This window comes from Amblyomma maculatum, chromosome 3 (assembly GCF_055883805.1).
Source record: "Amblyomma maculatum isolate TAMU_Amacu chromosome 3, ASM5588380v1, whole genome shotgun sequence".
Classification (NCBI taxonomy): Eukaryota; Metazoa; Arthropoda; class Arachnida; order Ixodida; family Ixodidae; genus Amblyomma; species Amblyomma maculatum.
The window spans coordinates 151,458,928-151,486,154 of NC_139346.1; the positions used below are offsets into that span (position 1 = coordinate 151,458,928).

The 27,227-nt window shown below is 49.7% G+C and overlaps 1 protein-coding gene across 4 annotated transcripts in view; it reads left to right on the forward strand.

The window, feature by feature from the left end:
• LOC146196478 (uncharacterized) overlaps nucleotides 1-27,227 on the forward strand; it is a 301,218-nt gene that overhangs the window by 91,331 nt on the left and 182,660 nt on the right. For 2 of the 4 annotated variants that reach the window (XM_084598211.1, XM_084598213.1), the window contains exon 2: nucleotides 4,606-4,688. The gene's annotated coding sequence lies outside the window, so the exon portion shown is untranslated. Of the gene's footprint in view, nucleotides 1-4,601; nucleotides 4,689-27,227 lie in introns of all 4 variants that reach the window. The other 2 variants (XM_084598210.1, XM_084598212.1) reach the window with 1 other exon arrangement.

Below are 27,227 nucleotides of genomic sequence, written 5' to 3' on the forward strand. Positions count from 1 at the left end.
TGCTGACCGTAGCTCAGTTCATAGAGCGGAAGCTCCGGAAAGGTGGTGTTTAGGGTTCGATCTCTGGACCAGGACGAATATTTCTTTAACTGCAAAGATCCTGAGAAAGCTGTATGTAGCTTTCCTTTGTAGCCGTATGGCTACGCTTGGGTGGATTTCAGTCAGTAATTACTCCCTTATTGCTATCGCGTTTAAGCTCTTGTTAGAAAGTCTGTCGGCGTCGTCGTCGTTGGCGTTGTGAGGGAGAAATTACGGGCATGGCGCTGGCGTGCTAAATGGCAGTTGACGTGGCCGGATATATATTTTTGGATGGGTCGTGCGACTTAACGAGATCGCATGATATCAGAGGCTTGTGAGGAGCTACCGACTCGGGTTGCTGATCTGAGGTAGGGAAGGTGGAATAAGAACCTTTCCTTCCAGTGCTCTTGGATGCCCAGTCAGGCACACTACTTTTAGGCCTCGCAGGTGCGTTCATACAGCTCGGTGTTAAAGCGGGGCTTTAAATGCTGGCTGCTCGTCTACGCTGTCACATCATACACGTAAAAAAACGAAGCTTAAGTGTCCCACATAATTTTTTTATCGCTTCGCGTGTATTATTCCCCATTTTCATACTCACAAACACTGTGTCAGAATAAAAGCAGCTATACGCGCCCTTTATTGTTGCGCACAACCTTGGTGAGAGAGAGATAAGAAAAAAAAGTAAATTACAGATTAATCCTTTAAATGCCGCCTGTGAATGTGATCGAGTCCCTGCTGAAAGATGTTCTCAGTCTCGCTCGATGTACGGGGGAGTCTGAGGAAATGCACTTGCAGTCCAACTGGGGCCGCTAAGGACGTGTTGTATATAGGCCGTGGTTAAGAGCGTAGAATGGTCGTATAGTGAACAAGAGGATCCATCGTTAACGTGCTGAGAGTAAAACGTATACACTCCGGGGAAGAACTTGGGTCGACTGACTGCGTTGCGGTGGAAGGAATCAACGCTGGCTACGTGCTTAGCTTCGTGGCTACTAACAGCCTTCACTTTGGTAAGCATTACTCTAATAGACAGCTTAGCAGTGAGTGGCGCGCAATTTGATTTGGCGAGCTATTCCTTACTCTCTCGATCGAGACGTTTTGGCGCGTTAGAAGCGCCCTGCACCTAAATCTGAGTGCGACCTCCAGAGGAGGATCACGGAGCCAGTGTTCGTGTTTATATTGTTTCGACTAGTTTAGTTACATTAATCAACCATTTCCACTCACGTGCTTATGGTCTCGTAATATTACATCCATATAGCGTGTGAGAAGCGGCAGAGGGCAGCGGCGTCTCTTCTTTCCGATGCACGTGGAAAGGACGATAGCAGTATTTTTTACTAAAAGAAAGAAGTCAGAAGAAACAAACGTGTGTCCAAAATGACAACTAAATGGAAAACACTTCCCAAAAGTTGTCACAACCATGTTTCATCAGTGCTGCTTGTGAAAGGAAAGGAAACAAGGCTTATGTTGGTGTAATCTGCACAAAGCAGAATTAAATAAAGAAAGGAACAAGACGCAGAAAGAATGACCATTCGTATTTGTGACGGGTGCGGCATCATGCTTCGTTTAACATGGGCTTTGCATTTTGAGTAAGCTTCGCTCCATTAGTCAACGTTACTTGGTGCCTAATGGACCGGAGAATGGAAAAAACGACACGGGTCCGTTTTTCTTTGTGGTGGGCGACCTCGTAGGATCAAAAGATGCCAGTTGTGAAATTCTGTTTCTTTTTTTTCTCCCTCTTTAAGAACAGTAGTCGAATTGTAAAAAAAAAAAAAAAAAAAGAAAGCAGAGGCAAATGAGGGGCTCCAAACGCTTTGATTTCTTCGAGCAGCAATGTAGAAAAAAAATTGTATTCGATTTATTATAAATGCATAAACCACGGCCAGCATTTAGGGTAGCAGCTGTTCCTGCTACTAGCATTTTATTTGTTGCAACGACTATAGAATTATAATCTTCGCGATAAATATTGCGCGGGGAAAAACGCAAATGTAAGAAACGGGTCTAGTAAGGAACGTATTCTCATTCACAGCTACAGAGATGAAACAAGAAAAGAAAAAAAAAAAAAAAAAAAGCCCGCAAACACCGTTTTACTAATCAGCTGTTTTGGTTCGCCACATCACTGCAGAATCCGGAGCCTAGAGTTTTGCTCGCGGAAATTTAAGAACAGTTGCTAATACTTGACATTTAATATAGTCACCCTTTAGGGGGACGTGGCCACCTGGTCCTGCGGGCTTGCATAGATCTAAACCATGGAGGGAGGAAAGACCTTAGGAGAGGCCCTGGCGTCATTTTTCGGACGCTGCAACGTCTCTCCTCCTCCTTTACCCTCCGTATTTTCTTTCTCCGCGACGCTCACGTACCTAGGGACCTTAGCAACGCTGTTGCTAGTGGCGCGGGTTTCCATGGCAACAGCGTTGCCGTTGCTAATGGCCCGACTTGGCTAACCCTACATTTTGACGTCACTTCCGCCACACTTTCTTCAATGTACCGGGAATGGCATGGGCCTCTCCTAAGTTTTTTCCTTCCTCCATGGATCTAAACACTTTCGCCAATTCTTGCGGAGGCACTGCTGCGGAGATATCTGTTGTTAAAGCCGTCGTCGTCCTCGTCGTTTCAGCATACGTCGGTTGTTGCAACGCGCGTCTCCTCTTTCGATATTTCTTCTTGAAAGTGTCTCTGTAAACTCACCTCCGACCGCACTTGGCTCTGGTAATTACTCAGCAAGGCAGCGTTTACAACGGCGGCGGCGGTGGTTTGGCCAACGGTTGGCCAAACCTCGTCTTTTTCCGAGCCGAAGGCGACAGATGATGATGAATGTTTACAGATGAAGATGAGGTTCGCGCACTGTGCTTATACAGTGTGCGTTTCCTGCACTCGTAGGTGTGTGGTGGATGATTGCTATAGTTAAAGAACACAACACAGTAAAAACACCAAAGTAACGAAACTTAATACAAAACAATGTAACGAAAGTAGCGAAACAAAATTTCGGCTTTTGTGTGGACGTATCTACTGGTCAGCCTAAGCAGAGGAGGCGTAGCCGTTTAATATTCGTTTAATATCTTAGCAGAAAGCCCCTGCGTGTGCCTGTCGGGAAATGACAATATCGCCGAGCAGATGAGCCGAGAAGTGCACGGGGGCCCCGAGAAATGCCCAATGCGGTCATTTTATCGAAGTGGGCGTGACCTCCTCGGGCTCAGGGGCAGACTCTGAAATTCAGTGGAACCAGGGCGTTGGGGCAGCATGGGAATTTCTCGGCCTGGAACAAGAAAAACGTGTCTTTTTATTTTCGTTGCTCTCGTTTATTCGTTTTTGATCCATCTCACTGCAGCACAGCAAACACGAAAGTGATCTGCAGTTCCACTGTGCCTTTATCCTTCTGGCTACGCTTTGCACTGCGCGTGTATCAGCGCAAGACAGAACGCGAGCGGAACTTGCGCGACGCGAAAACGCCAATCCAAATTCCGCGCGGCCGTCGCGCGTCATCAGTGCGTGAAAGTTAAGTAGGCTGGTATTCAGTCTTTCTCAATTAAAACTCCTTGTTTCGATTTTTTCCCTTCTAACTGTCTTATTGGCGTTTCCAGAACACAACGTATACCATTTTGTGCACGCGCGCGCCTGTAAAGGGGAGGAGGGGAGGGGGGTGTTTTCAAGACGCTCCGACGTTTTCCGCGGCGATTAAAAGTTGAAAGTTTAAACTGAAGACCAGAACAGGCGTTTTTCCGGTTTTAAGATTCCAGCAACGCATGCAGACTGAGTATATAGAGCCCTGCATGAACTTCTTTGCCCGGAGCGCTTGAATATGGCAAAGCTCGTTAGCCAAGCACTCCCGGAATCCCACTACACTATGTCCGTTATAATAACCCAGTCGAGGCTGGAGGGACGGGGGAGATCGCGTACCGGAACACACTCACGCGCACGCTATTCAGAGCCAGCAGTCCGCTCTGATGACGCTCTAATTGTGGCACGCATTTTCACGCAGGCCGCTCGCGCTTGCGCGGAGTCGTTTAACGCTATGCTTCGAAGGCTGTTGGAAAGCCATCACGCAGCGCCACTTCTAAAGCTGCTACGAGAGGGCGCGCCATCTAGTTCCTCGCGGTTTCTTAGGGTATACGACACTGCAACCGTCCTATTCTTATGTGTTCCTTCTTTGTCTTATGTCTATTGTGTGCTAAAGAAGCGCTAGCAAATATGATTTCAAATGCTTTCCAACTCGCCCAAGTTTTCGCCTTATTAAGACACTGCAAAAGTTGTGGGACTACTACTCTGGGAAAGAGTATAGTTGATAAGTTATAGCACCCCACTTATATTCTGACGTGGGTAGTTCATTCACTGTATTTAACATTAGAAAAATCAGATGTGACACTGCATTGATTAGACTTATATGCTAACTATATAGTTTGTCACCCACGGTTCTTGATGCGCGCCGGTTTAAACAGGGACTTTGTCTTTTGGAATTCTTGCCTTAGGGGAGATTCTGAAGGAAGTAAAGGCAACGGAGGAACGTGCGTGAGAAAAAAAAAGAATAAGAGGGAAATGATTGATGATTTACAGTACTGCTTTCTATAGGCACGTTTGCATCTTATACGCAGGTAGAAACGCATCGACCAGTCGGCTTGCAACGTTTGCTGTTGGAGCCTCTGACACACCGCTTCCCGAAGCCTCTGCTTACGGAACGAGTAAGTTCAACGCAAGTCGCATGAAATGTTTCCCTCTGTTTTGCTCAATGTTAATGATATATAGTCGCATATATATATGACGGCCGAAGGTTGCTGCCTCATTAGATGAAGCAACAACAATCGCCTTAAGGTTCTTCTAAGGCGCTTGGAGCAATTTCTATAGTTTTTCTTAAAGGGTTTGCCAAGCTTTTATTTCAGATAAATATCTTTAAACATCAATCTTTAAAGAATCTTTAAAGAAAAGCCTTGTATATGTTGTCTGGAATTGAGTTTCTGTTGATTTAGTTTGAGTTAAAATTCTTTCTGCGAGTGCTTACTCGAGTAAGCTGCGAGTAAGCACTCGCAGATTAGGACTAGCAGCTTACCGGTGTCGCTCAAAAGGAAATATACAACAGTTGCATCTTACCTGTACTCACCTATGGGGCTGAAACGTGGAGGCTAACCAAAAGGGTTCTACTTAAGTTGAACAGGACAACTCAGAGGGCTAGGAACGAAAAATAATAGGGGTAACATTAAGAGATAGGAAGCGCGCAGAGTGGGTCAGAGAAATAACTCAAGTTACTGACATTCAAGTGGAAATCAAGAAGAAGAAATGGGCATGGGCAGGGCATGTAGTGCGAAGACAGGCTAACCGATGGTCGCTTAGGGTAACAAACTGGATTCCAAGGGAAGGAAAGCGTAGTAGGGGGCCGCAGAAAGTTAGTAGGGCGGATGTGGTTAAGAAGTTCGCAGGGGTCAAGTGGATGCAGCTAGCAAAGAACCGGGTTAATTGGAGAAATATGGGAGAGGCCTTCGCCCTGCAGTGGGCATAGTCAGGCTGATGATGATGAAAGTTCTTTCTTGTAATCTGATTCTGATTCTCATTGTTTTCGATGGCGTCGTTTCGCTCTTCCCTACACCGCGCGCTTTACTTACTAAAAAAACAAAAACAACTTTATTATTTACTGGAATCATTGCCAAAATGCTGTACTTTTGCCGCTGAGTATTTTCTTTCTCTGGCTGCCAGTAAATGAGGAGCACTCAACCGCCAAAGAATTACATAAATCGAGAGCTGCCACCTTCTCGTGCCGCGGCTGCTGTTCGGTTTCAAGCGGCCGTACATAACCGGCCCGCGATCGCAAGCGCCACCGCGCGGGTCGTTCAAGCGCGACGAAACAGATGCGGGAGCGCTTTTCTGGCCACCAAGTCTCAGACAAGCGGATTTGTCGGAGGCTTAAAGGCGCGCATATCGCACACGAATGACTGCCGCGTAGTTCGCGCAGTTTAGTTTGGAAGCTGAAATGCATAGTTAGCTGGACTTACCTGCTAAAAACGCGTAAAAAAGCTCTGCACGAGTTGGATGGCGGCGTAGGTTGTTCTTACCTTTCCAACTTCCATTGTATACTATGGGCGACTTCCGTTAACGCTCGCTTTGGAATATAGTGACACGCAAACATAAGCGGAAGATATCAATGGATGTTCTCTGGTCCGGGATTCGCAGCTCCGTGAATAATTCGCGTGCTCTTAAGCCACGGGAACTCCACTAACGTATTGCGCGTCCCGCGTCGGCTACCTTGACGAAGGCCGCACCACGGCCGAAATGTCGGAATAAAGTATACCGTTTTCTCTACCCTGTGTCATCTCGTTTACGTTTATGCCCTGTATAACTTAAGTGACTGGTATATATTGTGACTGGTCATAGGGTTTTCTGCAGCCATGCAATTAGGAGACGCCTGCTTCTGGGGAAGAGAGCCATGGCTAGCCTTGACCGCCTAGTAAAGAGCAGATACATTACACTGCCAACCAAGATCCGTATAACTCGTGCTATGGTCTTTCCAGTTGTAATTTATGTATGCGAGAATTGGACTGTGAAGAAGGCTGACCGCCGAAGATTTGACGCGTTTGAATTGTGGTGCTGGCGGAGACTCTTGAGAGTTCCTTGGACTGCCAGAAGATCAAATCAGTCGATATTGTCGACCATAAACCCTAACTGCTCATTGGAGGGTCAAATTCTAAAGTTAAAGCTCAGCTACTTTGGTCACCTGATGAGAAGAGAGGAGTCGCTGGAGAAAGATTTGATGTTGGGAAAGGTTGAGGGTCACCGGAGAAGGGGTAGGCAGCGAACGCGATGGTTAGATGGCATCCTCGAGGCGCTGCAGATGAGGTTATGTGATGTTAGGAAGATAGTGAGAGACCCGAAAGCGTGGCGTGATATGGTCCATAGGGTCACGAAGAGTCGGACACGACTGAACGACAGAACTGAACTGAACTGAACTGAACTGAGAAGCTCGATATATTCTATAGCTATATATATTCTCAATTATACGCTGAAGAAAGACGGTCCACCGTACGAAACTCTTGTTAAAGAATAATCGGGAAAGTTGTGATATAATATATATATATATATATATATATATATATATATATATATATATATATATATATATATATATATATATATATATATATATATATATAGGGAGAGAGAGAGAGAGAGAGAGAGAGAGAGAGAGAGAGAGAGAGAGAGAGAGAAACAGTGCGCTGTGTGCGAATTTGAAACTACGCTGGCAAAAACTTCAACAGTGTCTTGTGTCAGCAGAGATTAATAGGGGCAAAGAATTAATCGCCCATAGACGTTCGGAAGATTCATTTATCTGTCGCGCATGCATATAAATGGCGCGCAGGACGGAGAGAGCGGAGGCAGACAAAATGGGAAAGAAAAAGAAGGAAAGAAAGAAAAAGAGAAAGGAAGAAAGAAAGAAAGAGACGAAATAAATAAATAAATAAAGAAAGAAAGAGACGAAAGAAAGAAAGAAAGAAAGAAAGAAAGAAAGAAAGAAAGAAAGAAAGAAAGAAAGGAAGAGATTGTCTGCGCTCCTCTTTTGCTGCCTTCTTACACCTGCGCATCGATTTGCACGAGTGAAGAACAACCTCGGAAACGTTCCGTCCCCAACTGCGTCGACTGCTTGTGCCAGCACAACCGCCTGTGGCTTACGTCGCCACGCAGTCGCAGATCTCTCGCGTAATAACAATGTCTTCGAACTTGCCGTTCTCCATCGCCTCGTTAGAGGAACGCTAAATCGCTGTATCGCTCCTATCTTTGTCCTGACCGGACTGATAGTATCTCTAATAAATAAATAAATAAATAAATAAATAAATAAATAAATAAATAAATAAATAAATAAATAAATAAATAAATAAATAAATAAATAAATCTTTTGCAGAATTTCTTTTCGTCGTATACGAATTAGAAAGCATGAAGAAAGCTAAACGTGGGCACGCCTTGCGCGGTCTGTTTTTATAAAGGTGGCGCCACCTATGAGCAGGGAAATCAGACCAGTTAGAAAGGAATTACGACCTCTTAGCTCCCGCAGATGTTGACGACATGCCGCAACTTTTCTTTCCGTATTAGAACATTGTTTTCGCTCTCGTCTCATTGCCACAAGCGGCGGTACAATTATGCGATTACCACGCCGTGTTCAAATTTTTACACACGAGGACTTTTGAAAAGCTATTTGCCGCTGATGCGATCAATGAGCTCGGCCTTTCCGAACGTTTGTAACTGGTCGTAGAGTATGCTAATACGCCGCACGGCAATCACGTTCAATGCACTTTCCTGGCCTTTACGAACGGGTTCTGGACAGCGTCGATTTTCACGGTACGGCTGGCGGGTCGTTTCCTTCTTTGTTGCGCACTGTCGGACACTGCGTCCGCGTGACCAGGCATTTGGACCATGCCGTCTGTGCCTGCGCGCACGTGCACGAGAGCGTGAGTGCGTTAAAGCGTGCTGCCGGTATCTGCACTATATACGCTGCTGAGCTTTGCATGAGCACGCGCGCGTAGGGGACGGGGCTTAAAAGTTTGGCGCTCAAAGAAAAGGAAACCGAAACACTCCTCCGGCCTGTTCGCGGACTTGCATTCGGTTGTAGTCTACGCGAACTGACGGCGCTTCGAGCCGCTCAGGGAAGCAGTAAGACGTAATCGAAGTCGGCGCTATCTTTATACAGAGCTCAGGGTAAACCTGATCTGTCGCCCCCCCCCCCCCCCCAAAAAAAAAAAAAAAAAAAAAATTGGAGGACGCTTAAGCTTCGCCTTCAAGAATGGAACGCGATAGCATTATCGTGCCCCGTTCGCACCGTCTACTCATTTCCTTGTCGCGTTTTTGAGTGACACAAAGACGTAGTTCACATGATGCAACACTCGTTAACTTGTCCAAAGCATGACTGTTTGGTAATTACTTGTTCTGAAATGTGATTCTAAGCGTTCCTTCGCTTACAATGCGCCTGAGGCGTGCACTGAGAAGGGAGGCTCGGTTTTGAATTCTTACATAGAGCAACTTGCAAGAGGGAAAAGTAATTTGCCACTCGCTTAACTGCGTGTTCTGTAATTCTGTAATTTACATATTATTATTATTATTATTATTATTATTATTATTATTATTATTATTATTATTATTATTATTATTATTATTATTATTATTATTATTATTATTATACGGCACAGTACACTTCTCTAAGGGAAATTTCTGAGGCAACACCGCATTCAATAGATGCGCCTTGTCCATTTCGAACTATCTAGCTGGCGTGGCGGAGTTGTTATCGTGCTCGTCTAGCACCCCGGAGGCCCACGTTCGATTCCTCAGGTCGGCGATTTTTCCTACTAGTTTTTATTTATTAGTACTTCTGGAATTTTTCGCTCACGGCCAACGCGGGACGACGGCCGCCGACGATGACACCGATTTTTCTGCGACACGGGGCCCTTACCGCTGTCGCGTTAAAAAAAAAAAAAAAAAAAACAAAAACAATCAGGTAGCATGATACCTTTAAAAGGCAGTGAATGATTTAAAAAACTGATTTATTTATAGGGAGGGAAAGGCACGGTAACTGTCTCACTTGTTTTTCTGTGTACACCGCAACCGCGCCGTAAGGGAAGGGAGTAAGGTGGGAGTGAAAGTGGAAAGAGAGAAAGAGGAGCCGTAGTGCAGGGCTACGGGGTAATTTCGACCGCCTGGGGATCTTTAACGTGCGCTGACATCGCACAGCACACGACGCCTCTTCGTTTCGCCTGATGCGCAGGATACAATTGCGAATATGATAGAGAGAGAGCGCGCGCACACACACACACAAACGGCTTGCTCCTGTTTATATTCGGAGGTGAGGGAAACAGATTCTTCTCTGGGGGGAAAGCAAGAGTGAATGTGTGAAAGAGGAAAGTCGGTATAGGAGAGGATCACCAGGGCGAAACGGAGAAGGAAAGCGCAGCGATCAAAGCGCTCCTGCTGCTGTGCGATGCTGGAAACGGAAGTTGAACGAAAGAGCGTCGTACCATGCACCTTCACGTCTCTTCCTTCTACACGCTTCGCGGAATCCTTATAAGCGGGCGAGCAGTATTAAAAAAAAAAAAAAAAAGCGTTTTAGACGGGAGTCTAAAGTTTACCTCATTGTTTTTTGTTTGTTTGTTTGTTTTTTTTCTGCGCCACGCGATTTTTCTGCCGCTCGAGCGTCCTGCTTCGTCGGTAAATTATAAAGCTCTTTTGAGTGCATTAGTTGGCAGTGTAAAGTTTGCTCCGAACTTTCGTCGAAAAAGTTCGGTCGCGTTGCCAGGGGCGGTTGCATCTCCACTCCCCATCGTTTTTTTTTTTTTTAATTTTTTTTCTTTCTCTACAACAGCCTCGAGGGATCCACACTGTGTTTACTCCCGGGCTTCGTGCGCTTCTTTGCGTTGCCTCGGGCAAAAGCCATGCGGGTGGCGCCAGTGTTTGTTGTTCCGCAATTGGGGAACGCTCGGGCAGTTCTAGTGTTTCCGTTTCCCCCAAACAATCAGAGCACATCTGGTAGCCTGTTATAAGCACGGACGCTGAAGAAATGGTGAAATTTGTTTATACGAATACAACCTTAAAATAACGAGCGTTAGCGGTCACCTTACATGGATTTCGGCTTTTAAAAGAACCATTACTATACTTTGCTGAGCATCTGCTGCGTATTACTTTGATGTCGTACTGTGATGCATGTGATGCTGCAACGCTGGGTACTATCTAACACTCGCACATAACACGGATGGAGGAGGTGGTGAAGGGTGGCAGTTCCTGGCCCTACGGGACTGGGACGGTAGGTCAACGCCGCTTGCGGTGGGGGCTAGCCAGCCACTGATTTTTATCTGTTGTAGGCCGTCATTGCACCCGCCACCGCTTCGGTGGTGGGGGACGACCGCTGTTGTTGCGGCGCGCGTCTTTCTCTCCCTCATCTTTTCTTTCTTGTCTATTTTCTCTTTCCACTTTCAGTCCCACCTTCCTCCCTTCCCTTACGGCGCGTGTGAGGTGTCCACAGAAAACAAGTGAGGCAGTTACCGCGTCTTTCCCTTCCTATAAATGAATCTCACGGAATCCCTCTCTCCTGTCCGCACGAGGCAGCGGAGGTGGCTCAGCTATACAGAGCCAGTAGCAGGCCCGTGCACTTTCTTTTCTTTCTTCCTACAGCCACAACAACAACCCATAACGCGCAAACAGTCCTTTCGATTATTTGTTTGCATCCTTTTGCGCACGAAGGGTTTACTATCGAAAAACTGAAACCTTAAAGGAGGACTTTGCTTAAAGTCATTTATTGATTTTGCACGGTTCGCAGCCACAGTACGGGCTGCGAATCGCTGTGTAGTGGAATGACCTGTTTTAAGTGATGCCGCCCAGCCGGAGTTTAGCGCGGAATAACTCTCAGTGGAGTTTCCGCATTTCCGCCGCCGTAAAAACTGTCGTCCGCCGTCTTAGCCGTGATGGATAAGCCGTGGAATCGTGCCTGATCGCTTCAGCCATCCGGTCTGGCGATTGAGAGTCAATTAAGAGCTGGTTGCTACTAATTAAGCGCAACAATATAACGTTTTGGAGTAAAGTTATAACGCTAAACGCCTTGCGGATTCCAACAGTACAGGCACGAAATGAGCATTTCTGTGTCCTGGCTAAAACAGGCAAACTATGCTTTGGCGTGTGGTACGCACGTTGCCTCGAACGTTTCCACAGTTTGTTTACGCACACATAGACCTAGACGACTAGATGACACGAGTGTCGTATCAATATAAATGTCCATCATCATCATCATCGTCCACACCGATCCGTGCTCTCAAACCTTGCCTCAGCCTATCTTGCGCAAGGCCTGTCTCCGTTTCAGACCTTGCTCTCTTTCGCGAAGAGGGAGGCGCGCACCGATATCCGTGCCATTGGCCACAAGTGATAACAGCGGCGCAGGTTGCGCCACGTTGAGGCGGGGGGTTAAGGAGAGGGTGCGTATGGGCTCTTGACTGACCTGGCGCGCTGGTTTACGTTTCGGCCTGCCAGCGAGCCTTCCCAGAGCATCGGCCTAACCCGCGGCGGTCGGTGTGCAATAGGGCCCGGCTTGTTTGCATTTCTCGCATTCTTCGGGCAACGTCTCGCGCTCTACATGCTGTTTGGAGAAAGATGGCGGGGACTTTGCTATGAGAGAGAGAGGGAGAGCGAGAGAGAGAGAGAGAGAAAATATGAAGAGCGGGGGTGTTTGTGGTGTGAAGCTGGCTATGACCGGTGCCTCCTCCGCGTCTGCGCGTCACTTGTGTACACAAGGTCTGGTCTGGCGAAAGTATCCGCACGCCCGGCCGGTTGAGAGACGGCTCGCGAGAAGTGGTGGTGCGTTATGCCGCTCGGCTTGGCTTGCTGGCTGAGTGCCCCTTCGAGTGTTTGTCCAAGCGGTGGAAGGGGTCGAAGACGGCCGAGAGGATGGAGATGAGATGGGAGCAGTGGCCGCCGGTCCAGAGGAAAAAGAAGCTGTAGACGGGATTGCACTCCTGGTACATTAGGGGAGTGCAAGCTATGACAGTGTTTGTTTACAGATACGACGCGCTGTTCGGGGCATTAACGTCGGTTTATGACTGGTAATACCAAAGTGCTCGTCAGGCTAGCAGTTCTGATTATTGTCGATTGATATAGCAAGGTTCAGCCGGAGCTGGGTGCGCTTTCAGCAAGGTCGCAGAGCTCCATATATGCCCTTTTTATTCATCGATTGATGCGTTATTAGTGTTTACAAAGAGCAGTTATAGGGAAGTTGGTTTAGATTTGTTGTGGGGCTCACAGGACATCAGACCGGCGGAGTTAAATACAAAACCACAGAAAGAGAGTTGATTCACAGGAGAGAGCCTCTCCTCCTGCCGTTTAATGTTCAAGTCCTTCTTTTTATTCTCGCCGTGGGTCCTGCCCTGGCGACAATGCAGATATCCAGAGGAGCAGGCAAAAGTAGTTGTGGCAACTGCTGCAGTATTAGGCACGGGGTCTATACAGCGGCCACTGACAGCGGCCGTTAGCGCCGTTCACTTGTCGTTGCTTTTTCAGTCGCCTAATCAACAATGATATGATAAGCGTGAATCAGCGCGAGCAAGAGGCTGAGCTACGCTGCTTTCCGTGTAGCGCCGTCCAGAAACAAGGGACGTTATCGTAAACTTCCCTAGCGTAAAAAACCGTATGAGTAACAATAACCTCATACAGATTCCTCATACTAAACCCATACAAGTCTCGTACAATCTCATATATTTATAATACGTTAAATGATATCTGTATGAGAATATGTGAGATTTGTACGAGTTTAGTATGAGATTACTATATGAGAAATCTGTATAAGCTAGGTTATTGTGACTCATAGGGTTTTTTCTCTAGGGTTTGTCCATAACGGACGTGTCAGCTGACAATGAACTCTCGGTAATTACCAGTTCTTGCACCGTTTAGGCTTCTCAAAGGTATCGCCCGATTTGTGCAAACTGGGACAGGAACAAATTTCACGACTGCAAGTAAAGAACAGGGTCTTGCCTGGCGTTCTTTCGGCACGAAAACCGCCTAGTTGCCAACTAAGCTGCTTTTCTTTATGGGCTGTCAGATGTCGAAATGCGTTTCGCTGAGTGATTATATTTCACGAAAAAAAAAAAATACATACAAAGCAGTGCCATTTAACACCCCCACGGCTCACAACTTCGACGCTCATGCGCTTTCGCATATGATTCGAAAGAAAGAAAGAGGAAGAGCAAAGAACCGGAAATAAATCTAAAGAGAAGGGGAACAAGAGCGCGAACGAAGAAGGAAGAGGAAATGATGAATATAAATTGTGCTCATGTCGTGAAGCATAAACCCCGTGTAACGTGCTGCTTCTACGACAGCGCGTGGCCATGCTCACCGGCGCACGTATATGCTACCTGCTGCAGACGTCTAGTGCTTCCTCCTTTATTTAATGGTGCTCCCCTGATGAGGCTGGGACAGGTAGGTCACCGCCGTTTGCGACGGAGGCTAGCCTGTTCGCATTTTTATCTGTTGTAGGCCGTCATTGCACCCGCCACCGCTTCGGTGGCCTTGTGGTAGAGCATCCGCCTCGCATTCGGGAGGTACGGGGTTCGATCCCCAGTGCCGCCGGGTACCCACCGGTTTCCAATGGGTACAAGATTTCCCCCGGCCTGATGCTCGGCTCTTCTGGGGTGAAATGCTTGGGAAAAGGGGCCATGAACCAAAATGTTGGTTCAAGAAAAAAAAAAAGGCCACATAATGGGCTTTTGCCGCACAAGGCGGACTTATTGTTGTCCGATGGCGGAACTGATCACTGCCACATCGGAGCAACTATTTGGGACCTATGACCCCTTTCCCAAACATTTCACCCCAAAGAGCCGAGCACCAGACCGGGGGAAAGCTTGTACCCATTGAATAGCCGGTGGGTACCCGCCGGCACCAGGGATCGAACCTGGCACCTCCCGAACACGAGGCGGATGCTCTACCACAAGAACACGCTTCGGTATAAGAAGAGTTTAGCTCGCCAAACAGTATCCCCCAGGCTTACACGGGATCGCCCAGGCCGAGCCCCTTCCCAAGAGCTAAGTTCCACAAAATGGCGGACACCCACGCCGGGGACCGCTCTTGTCCCAGTTTACGTCTGGTCATCGTCGAGTTGAAAACGAATCCTGCAGCTCTCCCAGCGCGCGTGGCGGACTTGTCAACTACTGCCACCGCGTTGGTCGTGTTGTGGGTCGCACCCGCGTGCTCGGGCAGGCGGGATCGCAACACCCGTGGTGCACTCCCATGACGTGCACCCCTGCCAGACGCCTTCGCGCCCCCGACTTCGGTAACTCTCTTCGTGCTGCGCTCCACGCGAGAGCCCGATTCTACCAAATTTTGTTAAGCGTCTTGAATTGGACGCCGGCCCCGTTGCAAACTCTTTGGGACCTACCGCCTACGTACCGGAAGCGCGAGTGGAGGCTTCATCCTCCACCCCTCTGGTCTCACAGCGGTACTACTGACAGACTCTCAGAGGGTGCGTGCACCAGTTCTGCTTTCGCTTCGTCTTCACTCTCTTAGCCTGCTGAGACGCCCGAAGGCCTCAGTGTTTCCCAGGACGGCCCTGGCACGCCGGAGGGGGAGTGAAGACAGTCTCTAACAGCGCCCCCATGCCTCCTCGCGGGCTGGGTTACACGGGGTTGCCCCTACCCCTGATGACATTAGTCAGCGGGGATTCCCCCGCGGCGTCCATACATAGAGACTTAGCCGGCACAGCCCATCCCTGGACTGCACCGGCGGGTCAACAGACTCTTATTTCCCGCTACGAGGAGTGGTCACCTCCAACTCTAACAGTTTAGGAAACATTTCTTGGCAGTAATAATGTGGGATGAAGTTTTCACTATTATGTCTGGTGCGTTTTTAAATTCAAATTCTACTGTTCTTATGGATTTTCATTTGTGTCGACGGGGGGACTCACTTGAGCTCCGATGAAGTTGAAGTTGAAGTCAGGACGTAGCATATATCACAATCAGAACCAGTGATAAGCGAAGTGTGCGACCAGTTCTCGCCCTGTTTCCGCCTATGTACCAAACAAGACGAGACCAGCGGCGACTGAAACAAGCACCAGTGAATGCGTGGACGGCGGTAATGGCAGCGCAACAAACAACTAAAGGACGACGGTCCGGTGCGGCAGTCTTTACCGAGGACACGGCAATCTTCCGCCTCTTCCTGCCAGCAGTGCATGTGTAAAAATCAGTCGCAATTTCTAGGTGTACAGCACAATGTTCCAATTATGGCCCCCTTGTGCCGACAGAAGGGTCTTGTGGCAACGAGATGCTCTCCGTGGACAAAGCGCCAGCAGTGCCACTTTGTTCCTGTACTTTTGTTGTTGTATATATGAGTGAGGAACGATTGTTTTCGCCATGTTTGAGTTACGAAGGGCCACATAATGGGCTTTTGCCGCGCGAGGCGGACTTACTGTTGTCCGATGGCGGAACGGATCATTGTCACATCGGCGCACTGCCCAGAAACCACCTGGGCAGTGACCCCCTTTCCCAAGCATTTCACCCCAGAAGAGCCGAGCACCAGGCCGGAGGAAAGCTTGTACCCATTTAAAACCGGTGGGTAACCGGCGGCACCAGGGATCGAACCCGGTACCTCCCGAATGCGAGGCGGATGCTTTACCACAAGGCCACCGCTTCGGTCACAGAATGGGCTGTTGCCGCGCAAGGCGGACTTATTGTTGTCCGATGGCGGAACGAATCACTGCCACATCGGCGCAACTATTTGGGCCGTGACCCCTTTTCCCAAGCATTTCACCCCAGAAGAGCCGAGCACCAGGCCGGAGGAAAGCTTGTACCCATTTAAAAACCGGTGGGTAACCGGCGGCACCAGGGATCGAACCCGGTACCTCCAGAATGCGAGGCGGATGCTCTACCACAAGGCCACCGCTTCGGTCACAGAATGGGCTGTTGCCGCGTAAGGCGGACTTATTGTTGTCCGATGGCGGGACGAATCACTGCCACATCGGCGCAACTGTTTGGGCCGTGACCCCTTTTCCCAAGCATTTCACCCCAGAAGAGCCGAGCACCAGGCCGGAGGAAAGCTTGTACCCATTTAAAAACCGGTGGGTAACCGGCGGCACCAGGGATCGAACCCGGTACCTCCCGAATGCGAGGCGGATGCTCTACCACAAGGCCACCGCTTCGGTCACAGAATGGGCTGTTGCCGCGCAAGGCGGACTTATTGTTGTCCGATGGCGGAACGAATCACTGCCACATCGGCGCAACTATTTGGGCCGTGACCCCTTTTCCCAAGCATTTCACCCCAGAAGAGCCGAGCACCAGGCCGGAGGAAAGCTTGTACCCATTTAAAAACCGGTGGGTAACGGCGGCACCAGGGATCGAACCCGGTACCTCCCGAATGCGAGGCGGATGCTCTACCACAAGGCCACCGCTTCGGTCACATAATGGGCTGTTGCCGCGCAAGGCGGACTTATTGTTGTCCGATGGCGGAACGAATCACTGCCACATCGGCGCAACTATTTGGTGGGCCGTGACCCCTTTTCCCAAGCATTTCACCCCAGAAGAGCCGAGCACCAGGCCGGAGGAAAGCTTGTACCCATTTAAAAACCGGTGGGTAACCGGCGGCACCAGGGATCGAACCCGGCACCTCCCGAATGCGAGGCGGATGCTCTACCACAAGCGCCTCTTCCTTTTCTTTCTTCTCTATTTTCTCTTCTGTCTGCAGGAGGCAGCGGAGGTGGCTCAGCTACAGAGCCAGTAGCAGGCCCGTGCATTTTCTTTTCCTTCTTCCTACAGTCACAACAACAACAACATGCATGGTTAACGAAGCTTACTCGATCCCAACGCGACTGCACGGTCATGTGACAGGATTGCCTCTTTCTGACCAGGAGTTCGCTTGGCAGCGAGAATGTCCGAGAGGTGCCCGGCATAAAAGTCGATTTGTCTTTTTGAACGGTCGAGGATGCGGCAAGAACAATCGACCCGATATCGATGTTATGTCGGCAATGCGCTGGTTCTTATGGGTTTTATATGGGTACTATGGACCGGGCATTGCCAGCACAATACCAATATTTGGTCAATGGAATGTGCTGCTTTGGCTAGGTTTTGCAGTGGCTTTGGCGTGCTTCTCCGTAACAGTAAAACTGCCGACTTCTGGCCTGGCTATAAAGGGAATGGTCTCTGTTGGTTGACTGCGCACTGTTTCGTATTAAGCTGCTAAAAATGCAAAAGAAAATCGAAAGCAAGTGAGTACAGTGTATACTCACACAACCTAGTCAAAAGGTACCTAATTAATCTAATTTAGCCTAATTAAAACAACTTGAAGGTGATGCAGCAAAAAGGGGACTTAGCGGCGCATTATGTTTGTTTTATTGCAATCATTGAACGTGCTACTGAGCGGTGATTGACGAACATCCCGACCCAGACGAAAAATGGCAGAGGCACACACGGTTCGTCGAGGAACGACTCCATGTTTATATTTAACGTAGCTGGTGGTGGTGGTGGTGAAAACATTTATTATTATAATACATATAGGTATGTACACTAGGTGGGATGCCTAGACAGGCACTCCATTGGCGTTTGCCGCAGCCCGGGCGCGCTGCGTTAAGACCTTTTGGGCCTCTAGGGTGCAGCAGCCGGACAGGGTCGCCTCCCAGTTCTCTCGGGTGGGGTTGGGGATAGGGGGCAAAGATGGGGTTTTTTGGCAAGCCCACACCATGTGGTAGATGTCAGACACCTCCCCACAGTGCGAGCACAGCCCGTCGAATTGCGGATCAAAATGTTTTAGAATAGCCGGGCACAACATTGTATTGGTGAGCAGGCGCAGGAGCACCCGCTCGTTAGCCTTCCCCAGCCCTTTGCACGGGGTGGGAAGAGTTTGGTGCGTAGATTTGTAATATTCACATATTTCTTTAAATTTGTACACTGGGCTGAAATCAAAATCCCGGTCCGCGTCGGGTCCCGTGGGAAATGCCCGGAGAGAAAGCGCGCGGGCGGCGGCGTCGGCTGCCTCATTCCCTTGGAGACCTTGGTGACCTGGAGCCCAAACGAGAGATCGGTACGCGGGATCCGAATCTCGACTGCAATTTTTGTATATGCGGTAAGCTAGAGGAGCAGTCCACCCTTGCTGGACGTTCCGACAAGCCCCTCGCGAGTCGGTTATGATGTATTTGGAGGAGGAGTCAGAGGCTGCGAGGGCGATGGCAACCTCTTCTGCGTGTGTTGGTGACTGGGCCTTGAACGTAAGGCCATCTACTGTTTTGCCCTTGTGGATGACCGCGGCTGTGTACCAACCCCTAGGGTTTGGGCCGGAGACATCCACGTAGAAAACTCCTGGTTTGCTTCCATAATGGCGGTCCAAGGCTTCCGCTCGCGCCAGGCGCCGACCATTATGGTCCTCTTTGGACATGTTGGCGGGGAGAGGCCGCACATGGAGGGCGCGTCTCCATTTTTCGGGAATGCGACATCTCTCCTCTGTGAGTTGGGTGTGTTGGATGTGAAGTCGGGCAAGAAGACGGCGACCCGACTCTTTGTTAGACGCGTGTACTGATTGGTGAGATGGGCCTCCCGAAGCTCCTTGAAAGTATTCACCACACCCAGCGCCATGAGACGGCTGGTAGAGGTGGAGACCGGGAGGTCCAGTGCTCGTTTCATGATTTTACGGAGGATAACTTCGAGAGTATCCTCCTCCTGTTTCCGCAGGTGGAGGTAGGGAGTCGAATACAAGATTCGACTGGTCACGAATGCGTTCGCCAGCCGCAAGGCGTCCTTGCATCGTAACCCACCGCGCTTGTTGGAAACCCGGCGGACCATGCGGCCCACCTGGTCCGCCACCTGCCGGAGCTTGGCGAGTATTGTGTCGCATCGTCTCTGGTTGTGTATAAAGAGCCCAAGAACTTTGATTTCCTTAGATTCTTGAATGGGACCGCTTTGCAAGGTGAGATTGATTTGAGTCGAGCATGAGCGCGAGGGGCGCAGATGCACGAATTCAGATTTCTGCGGTGAGCATTGGAGATCACAGCTGCGGGCATAGCGGTCCACTATGCTAGCAGCCGTTTGCAGGCTTGTCTCCATGTCCCCCAGACGCCCTTGCGTGGTCCAGAGGGTGATGTCGTCGGCGTACAGCGCGTGCTGCACACCTTCGACCGCACCCAACAGAGCAGGCAAGCGCATCATTGCGACATTGAATAGCAGAGGGGACAGCACTGCGCCTTGCGGAGTGCCCCTCGTGCCGAGCAAAAAAGGTCCGTGTTCTTGATCCTGTATTCAGATATAAGACAGTCTGTCTGTGAGAAATTGTTTGATGTAGTTGAAAGTGTTCGTGCCGCAGTGAGTTTGACTCAAGTGCGTGAGTATGACCTCGTGTGTTACATTGTCGAATGCCCCTTTGAGATCCAGGGCGAGGACGATTTTGTCGTTTCTTGTGCATGTGATGGGGTTCAGTATTTCGCGGTCGAGTTGAAGCAGGACATCCTGTGCGGATCTGTGTGGGCGAAATCCGAACATGGTGTCCGCGAAAGTGTTGTGTTGTTCAAGGTACTCAGACAGCCGATCCCGCACCATCGTCTCCATCAATTTGCCCACACACGAGGTGAGAGAGATGGGTCGGAGGTTGTCCGTGTCGACTGGTTTCCCAGCTTTGGGAATAAAGGTGACGAAAGCCGTCTTCCATTCAATGGGAAGGGGCGTTTCCCCTGTCCAGATTGCATTGATATAGTCAAGAAGGCACTGGTGCGCCGTGTCAGGGAGGTTCGCCAGAAGTTTAACGGTGACCTTGTCCCTGCCTGTCGCAGTGCCCTTCTTCATTTTGGCCAGACTGGCCCGCAGATCGTGGAGCCGGAATGGGTTATCCAACTCCGAGTTTTCCCTGCCTGCATAGGAATAGGCCGATCCACGGGGGTCCTGAATTGTGCACAGGTAGCGATCGCGTAGCGCCACTGCCAGCTGCATTGTGTTTCCTTGGAATGAGTGCATGGCTTTGTGTAGGTGTTTTTGCGTTTCCGTGCGTGTCTGTGTTGGATTGATGAGGGCTCGGAAGAGCCGCCACGTGTTGCGGCTCGACATTTGCCTCGCCGCCGTGTTGCAACGGTCCACCCAGTTAGAGTCAGCGAGTTGGGCCGCGTACTCTGCTGCCTGCCTGGTGAGATCCGCAATGCGAGCTTTCAGCTTCTTGTTGTGTTTCTGACGCTTCCAGCGGCGCGTGAGGCCACGGCGTGCTTCCCAGAGATGCAGGAGGTGGTTGTCCACGTCCGTAACTACCTCTGTGAGCTGTATTTGTTTCTCATGGGAGTGAAGGTGCGCCATGACTGACTGGGACCAGGTCGTGTAGCCCTGCTCTGTGATGTTCGTGTTAGTTTCTGTTGGGAAATTTTGGCGAAAGGTAGTCCAATCGGTGATGCGGGCTTTCGTTGTGGGGCGCTTCAGGGGGCGTGTGTAAACGGTTGTGTTGAGAATACAGCGGTCGCTACCGAGGGTCTCCTCGGTGTTGATCCAGTCTGCGTGTCTTATGTTGCGAGTGAAGGTGAGGTCCGGGCATGTGTCTCGGGTCACCGAGTTGCCTACGCGGGTGGGAAATGCTGGGTCGGTGTGGAGGGTGAGGCCCAATGTGGACGCCAGTTCTGCCAGCATGCGTCCACGCACTTCCTCCTTACGATAGCCCCATAGCTGGCTAGGGGCGTTGAAGTCACCCACAATCAGCAGGGGATCACGACCCGCCTCTTTAAGCGCACGGCTAAAGAGGCCCGCGAAGGTCACTCGCTTTATTTTCGGGGAGCAGTATACGTTAAGCACGTGCAGGGCAGGATCCGATCGCCTAAGAGGGAGGATCCTCACCATCATGTATGAATAGGGTATGTTGAGATCGAGGTCAATTTCGGTGGCTGTGTATGATTTGTGCACGAGGAGACACGACAAAGGGTCATGCTGGAACGTCGCGTAATTAGTCAACTTGGCTGCGCTCCTGGCTCTTGGAGGGCGACCACGGCGGGCAAAGCCTCGAATGTTTCGAGGTAGAGACGCAGGTTCGCGCGTTTCTGCCGAGCCTTAAAGCCTCTACAGTTCCACTGCGTTACGGTTATGGAATTGTGAGCTTTGGGAGGAGAGGAACGCGTGTTAAGCCGTCCTGCCATGATTAGGAACGGAAATGATAGATGGGGGGTTATGAGACTCCGACCCAGAGCCAGCACCGGGTGGGGGTGCGGGTTTGGAGTCCTCTGATTTCGCATCTGTGGGACTGACGACAATTTTCTTGTGCCTGTTGAAGGCTTGGATCCCTTCGAGCCGATGGCTCGTTCGGGTGGTTGATTTCATGCAGCGGGTGATGGCTGCAGGGACCGATGCCTTACATTTGGTCTCCAAGCAGCCCATGGCCGCTTCTACCATTTTCTGGAAATGGGAGGTGAGGCGCGCCTCCATCGCGGCCATTGCCGACGCGAACGCGGGCGGCAATTCGGGCTCACTCTCCATGGCGTCGGGACTCGAGACACCCGTCACAGCGGACAGTTTTTCCTCTAAATTTTGAATTTTGGCGAGCAGTTGCCCGATCTGCGCTTTAAGCTGCTCATTTTGCCTGCGGCTTTCGACATCAACGCCGTGTATCGAGGAAGGGGAAGCGAGTGAGGATGAGGGAACGCAGGAGGCGGCCCGCGCCCAGCTGCTCACCTGAGTGTTTTGTTGCTGCGCCGGGGCCCGGGATCCGGCAGCGCCATCTGGATTGAGGGCGGGGAAGTGCTTAGCATCGTCTCCGTTGGGGGCGGTGGCGGCGTCTGCTTCTTTTTCTTGTTTTTCTTCTTCCTCTTCCCCTTCTTCCCAGCTGACGACTGTAATGGAGAGGAGGAGTCTGTGTTCACGTCACTTTGGTGTGAGCCGGTGGTAGGATCGCACCGTGGCGCTCCGCCATTGGCTCTGCCGGTGGAGTGACCTTGCTTGCTTTCAGACGCTGGCGTCTCAGGTCCTTCAGGTTGTGAAGGTCTGGCTCCGGCAAGATGGAGTCGGCGAAATTTGGCCGTGCAATCTCTCGATCCCGTGGGGTGGCCTAATCCACAGATTGCACAGGTCGGGTTGCATTCGTGTGGCGCAGGACCGTCCTGCGTCACAGTCAGTTTGGCCGCAAAGGCCGCACCTTGGCGAGTTCGGCGTGGGGCAAATGTCCGAGCGGTGTCCCACCGCACCACACTTTACACATGCCGGCACAGTTCGCTTATATTCTCGGACGGGTGTAAGTTCCCCGTTGTAGTGGACGTATCGCGGGACCACCTTTCCCACAAATGTGATGAGCGCGATGGTTGATTTTCCGAGCCGGCGGATGCTGGCGATCTGGCCTCCTCGCCAGACAATTTGGGCAGTGAGCGTCGCGCTTCTTTCATCGTCGGCGATGCCCCCGATGATACCGCGGCACACGTCTCCGGTAAGCTTTAAATTCCCGTGCACTGGTAGGGGGCCTTTACCAGTTGGCAAATTAAATTCGCCGATGAGGCGATCGGCGAGGTCTGGATTTCGTGTCCCTACAACAAGCAGATTCTGCTCCCATGCGGGTACAATGTCGAGAACATTGTCGGCAGCAGAAGTGCCTAGGTGCGAGTTCAGTGCCTTGCCTAGCTCACCGCGTCGGAAGGTGTTCCTCAGGTCCGCGGTGACCCTGGGCTTGATGACGACAACATAGTCTTGAGGGTGCATCCGTGGCATAGGACGGGGCTTCCACAGACACGGCTTAGCTTGGTTTCGAAGCGATGAGGCAGATTCGTGCGCTGGCGCTTGCTGCTTGGTTTGGGACGCCGCCGGTGTGGCAGCCGCTGTGTTGGAGCCGGCTCTGGAACGCCGGCTGACAAGTTGAAAGAGCTCCTCGTGCTTGAAACGGGCAGGTTCCGTCACAGCTTCAGGTTGGACAGTCGAAACAGTCTTCCAGACCATTTCGGAAGGGTCGTATCCCCTCAGAGAAGCTTGAGAAGCCATCTTGATAGGTGACGAGGGTGAGTCACTGCCTCCGGGAGCGACGCAGCCGTTAGGCCTAGCGCCAACTCCTCGTGGCAGAGTGAAAATCTCCCCTCGCTAAATGAAAATTGGGCCACCTGGCTATATTTGGCGTTCACAGTATCCTGATGATGTTAGGAATACAGTAGCACAAATTTCAAGAGGGCCCGAGTTGGTACGCCGCAATAATTAGCGAAACTTGACGGAGCCGATGTGGCATGCGTCCGCTCGCAGTCACAGCAGCAGCCAGTCTTCAACACTCCGTGCAGCACGTAGCTCCAGACAACTCTTGAAGCCTCGATAGCTGTCAAGCGTGACCCGCATGAAGCGTTTTTCCGGGCGATTCGCCGGCGTCGACGGCAGCGGAGCGTTTTTTTCACGTAGCTGAGAAGCAGGGAGTCATTTCGACCTTAGAAGCGTGGCCTTTCCACGCATTGCGCGTGCTATCTCTGGACGAGAGAAAACATGGCCCACAATTACGATACTTGCAATGCGAAATTTCATCGCAATTGTCCGGATAATTTAGCTTTGCAATATGGTGAGGGGAAGAATTTGAAAGACATATCTCTGTATATCGCGAGCGCGGTGCTCGAGTTTTCATCTTTTTCACCTATGTGTACTCATCGTCGGCATCGATCGCCTCTGTTTTGCACATCATGCGCAGTGTGCCAGGTTGCCATGCAATAAAGCCGTGTCTTGGAATGGTGGCTCACAATATGTGAGGTTTGAGCTTACTAAGTATTGTCCCCTCATAACTTTCTTTCAACTGGCACTCAATCATTTCCCAGCTTTTTATTATTGTTACGATTCTTCTTCTTCTTGGGTCTTTGGGATATTCTCGGAGGGGGGATACCGGACACGGGTTATGCCGGCCTAATGTCGCGGCGGCACCCTTGGTGTCCGGGGGATGGGGAAATGGGACGTGGGGAGGGATGGGGATTTGTTGGAGGCACTTCTCCTGCGGCTGCAGTCATTCCGCCTTTCCACTCATTTGATTCTTTTCCTTGTTTTTTAATCTTTTATTTCTTGTGACGCAATGACGAGGCCTGAGATTAATAGCTTTTCTACGCTTTCTTGCACGTTTTTTGCACAATTTTGACGCATGTTGTACAATTTCTAGGTCGGTTGTTATTGTAACTTCTGCAAACTATATCGGCACTTATGCTATTTCGACGCCAAATTGACTTTTTTTGGCTCTACATAACTATTTTTTTCCACATAAACAAAGTTTTGCACATACAGATATATGTTTTCAGCCTCTACCGCGTACAACCATTCTTTTACTCATAAATCATGTTATTCTTGGACAGGGACGATGTGACACCCTCCGCGGACGGACACCTGTTGCTTCTTCTGCGCATACCCACGAGGCTATAAAGGCTTTCTCCTTAGGCGCCTTCATGACACCTCCCTAACAATCTAATCCCCCCTCCCCCATGACCGCAATCCACGTGACCTGCCAACTCCCACATTCTAGAGGAATGCTCGTTATTTTGTGCTCAAAGCGCCCACCTCAGGAGGCCGTAGGGGAAGAATTTGGAATAGTTTAGACCACACAGCGATGTTCATTCTTAATATTCTTCACCTGCCCCCGTCATCTTCACAGACACCGAGGATCAAATTTGCAACGTGGATAAGCGTGCCCATGTATCCACGCGGCGATGTGCGCAGTGTGAGCTATACATGGTCGCTTTTCGCAATGTACGCTCACAGAGAGGTGAACGACGTCACCAGGGGCGTAATTGCGTTCGACCTAACCTTGCGATTTGCATTTTAACCAAATAGCGTTGCGTATTGTTATGGTATCATTTCGCTCTGACCGATCAGCGCGGTGCGATGTCATTTCGAGAGTTTCGTGTTGGACGCTGGTGCGTTGCGCCAGCAATGGCACCACACAATTTAAGAAACGGGGTTTTAACACCTGTCACTAAGCATTCTGCATCAACGTGCAGACGCAAACGCATGTTCACATATAGTCTATACTCGGGTGTGCACACCATATTGAATACAGTTCCGTGGTAAAAATCGCCGCAGTTCACACTGTTGCTTGTTAAACCCAGACTCCGCGGGCGAAAGCTCTAGTTTCTTTTTTCAATAACTATGGAACCGGATGTTATGGAACCGGGTGTTCCAGTACTCTATAATTCCTTCTGCGCTAGCTCGTTTTCTGGACTTTTTACATATTGTTGATAAAAATCTGCCGAAGGCATGAGTGTCAAGTGATATTTTCTGCCGCACGCAGCTCGCCTGGTGTGCCAGCACAGTGTTTACCCCTTTCTCATGCTGTCCCGCCTCTTCTGGGAGTACGTGCATCATCTATCCATCCATTTAGTCGAGATGGAGGAAAGGGAACTGGGGAGAGACAGACGCGGGCATGTTTCGGGCCCGGGCGGTTTCGGCGGCATCACCGCCGCCGACGATGATGGAGGGTCCATTGTTGCACACGCGTGCCGCGGAGTGGGGACCTTGCCAGGGGCAATCGCCGTCGGCGCCTCTATTTACGAGCGCACCAGCGCTCGCGCCGAGACTGAAGGGTGTTCGCGAGCAGTGCACGCGTCGGGCACGAGCGAGACGTCACGGAGTCGCCGGAGCTAGCGATAGGCCTAGCAGCATATTTGTTGAAAATATGCTGACCAGCGGTTTACGAACAAATGTTGGAATTATTTAGAGGGGCTCCGGAGACAAATTCAGGCAGGTCTCCCAGGATATATTGCAGCATTATGACCACAATAAGCTTTTTTTTTTTTTTTTTTTTTTTTTTTTTTTTTTTTTTTTAAATACCAAAGCCGTTATAAGCTGAAAAGGTAAATATATATGGTGGAATATGGCTTGGAAGGAGTTTTAATGGGAAGACGAAAGAATACGCGTGGCGCGTCTGGAGGGAAGATTTTGTCTCTTTTAGTCTAGAGTTTCCAATAACATGAAAACCAAAAAGTAATATAAAAGCAGTGGCATTATTCTTGGGATGTAACTTTAAATACATTTCGTTACTTTCTGGGAGCATTAATTTGTAATGTAATTTAATTACATTCACGTGCTGCTTAGTAAATTAATTAGCAGTGGCCTTATTTTGAATTTATGTTGCCACGTATTGTTGTAACAAATCCGCGCGAACGTCGTGCCTGCGTGTTGTGAGGTCACGCAGGCATGTTATAATAATAATAATAATAATAATAATAATAATAATAATAATAATAATAATAATAATAATAATAATAATAATAATAATAATAATAATAATAGCGAACGTCGTGCCTGCGCGGCGTGAGGAGACGCAGACATGTAATAATAATAATAATAATAATAATAATAATAATAATAATAATAATAATAATAATAATAATAATAATAATAATAATAATAATAATAATAAATAATGTTGATGGTATACGCCCGAAAAGGAAATTATCCTTTAACGTGCACTGACATGACATCGCACAGAACACGGACGCCTGTCCGTTTCGATGGAGGTGAAACGGAGAGGCGTCCGTGTGCTCTACCGATATCAGTGCACGTCAAAGATCCCAGGGGCCGAAATTACTCCGTGACCTTCCACTACGGCTCCTCTGTCTCTTTCCACTTTCACTCCCACCTTCCTTTCAGGTTCAGGTGTCCACGGTACAAGTGTGACAGATGCTGCGCCTTTCCTATCCCGTGAAGCAATTATCATCGAATGACCGCTCGTGGTAGAAACTGAACTCAGGAACGTGGACGCGTCGCTACCGACGGCTCCTTCCTGCTTATGTGATCTTGTTTTATTTCTTTATTATTTTTGAGCCTGTGGATACCGCAACGACGGTGCAC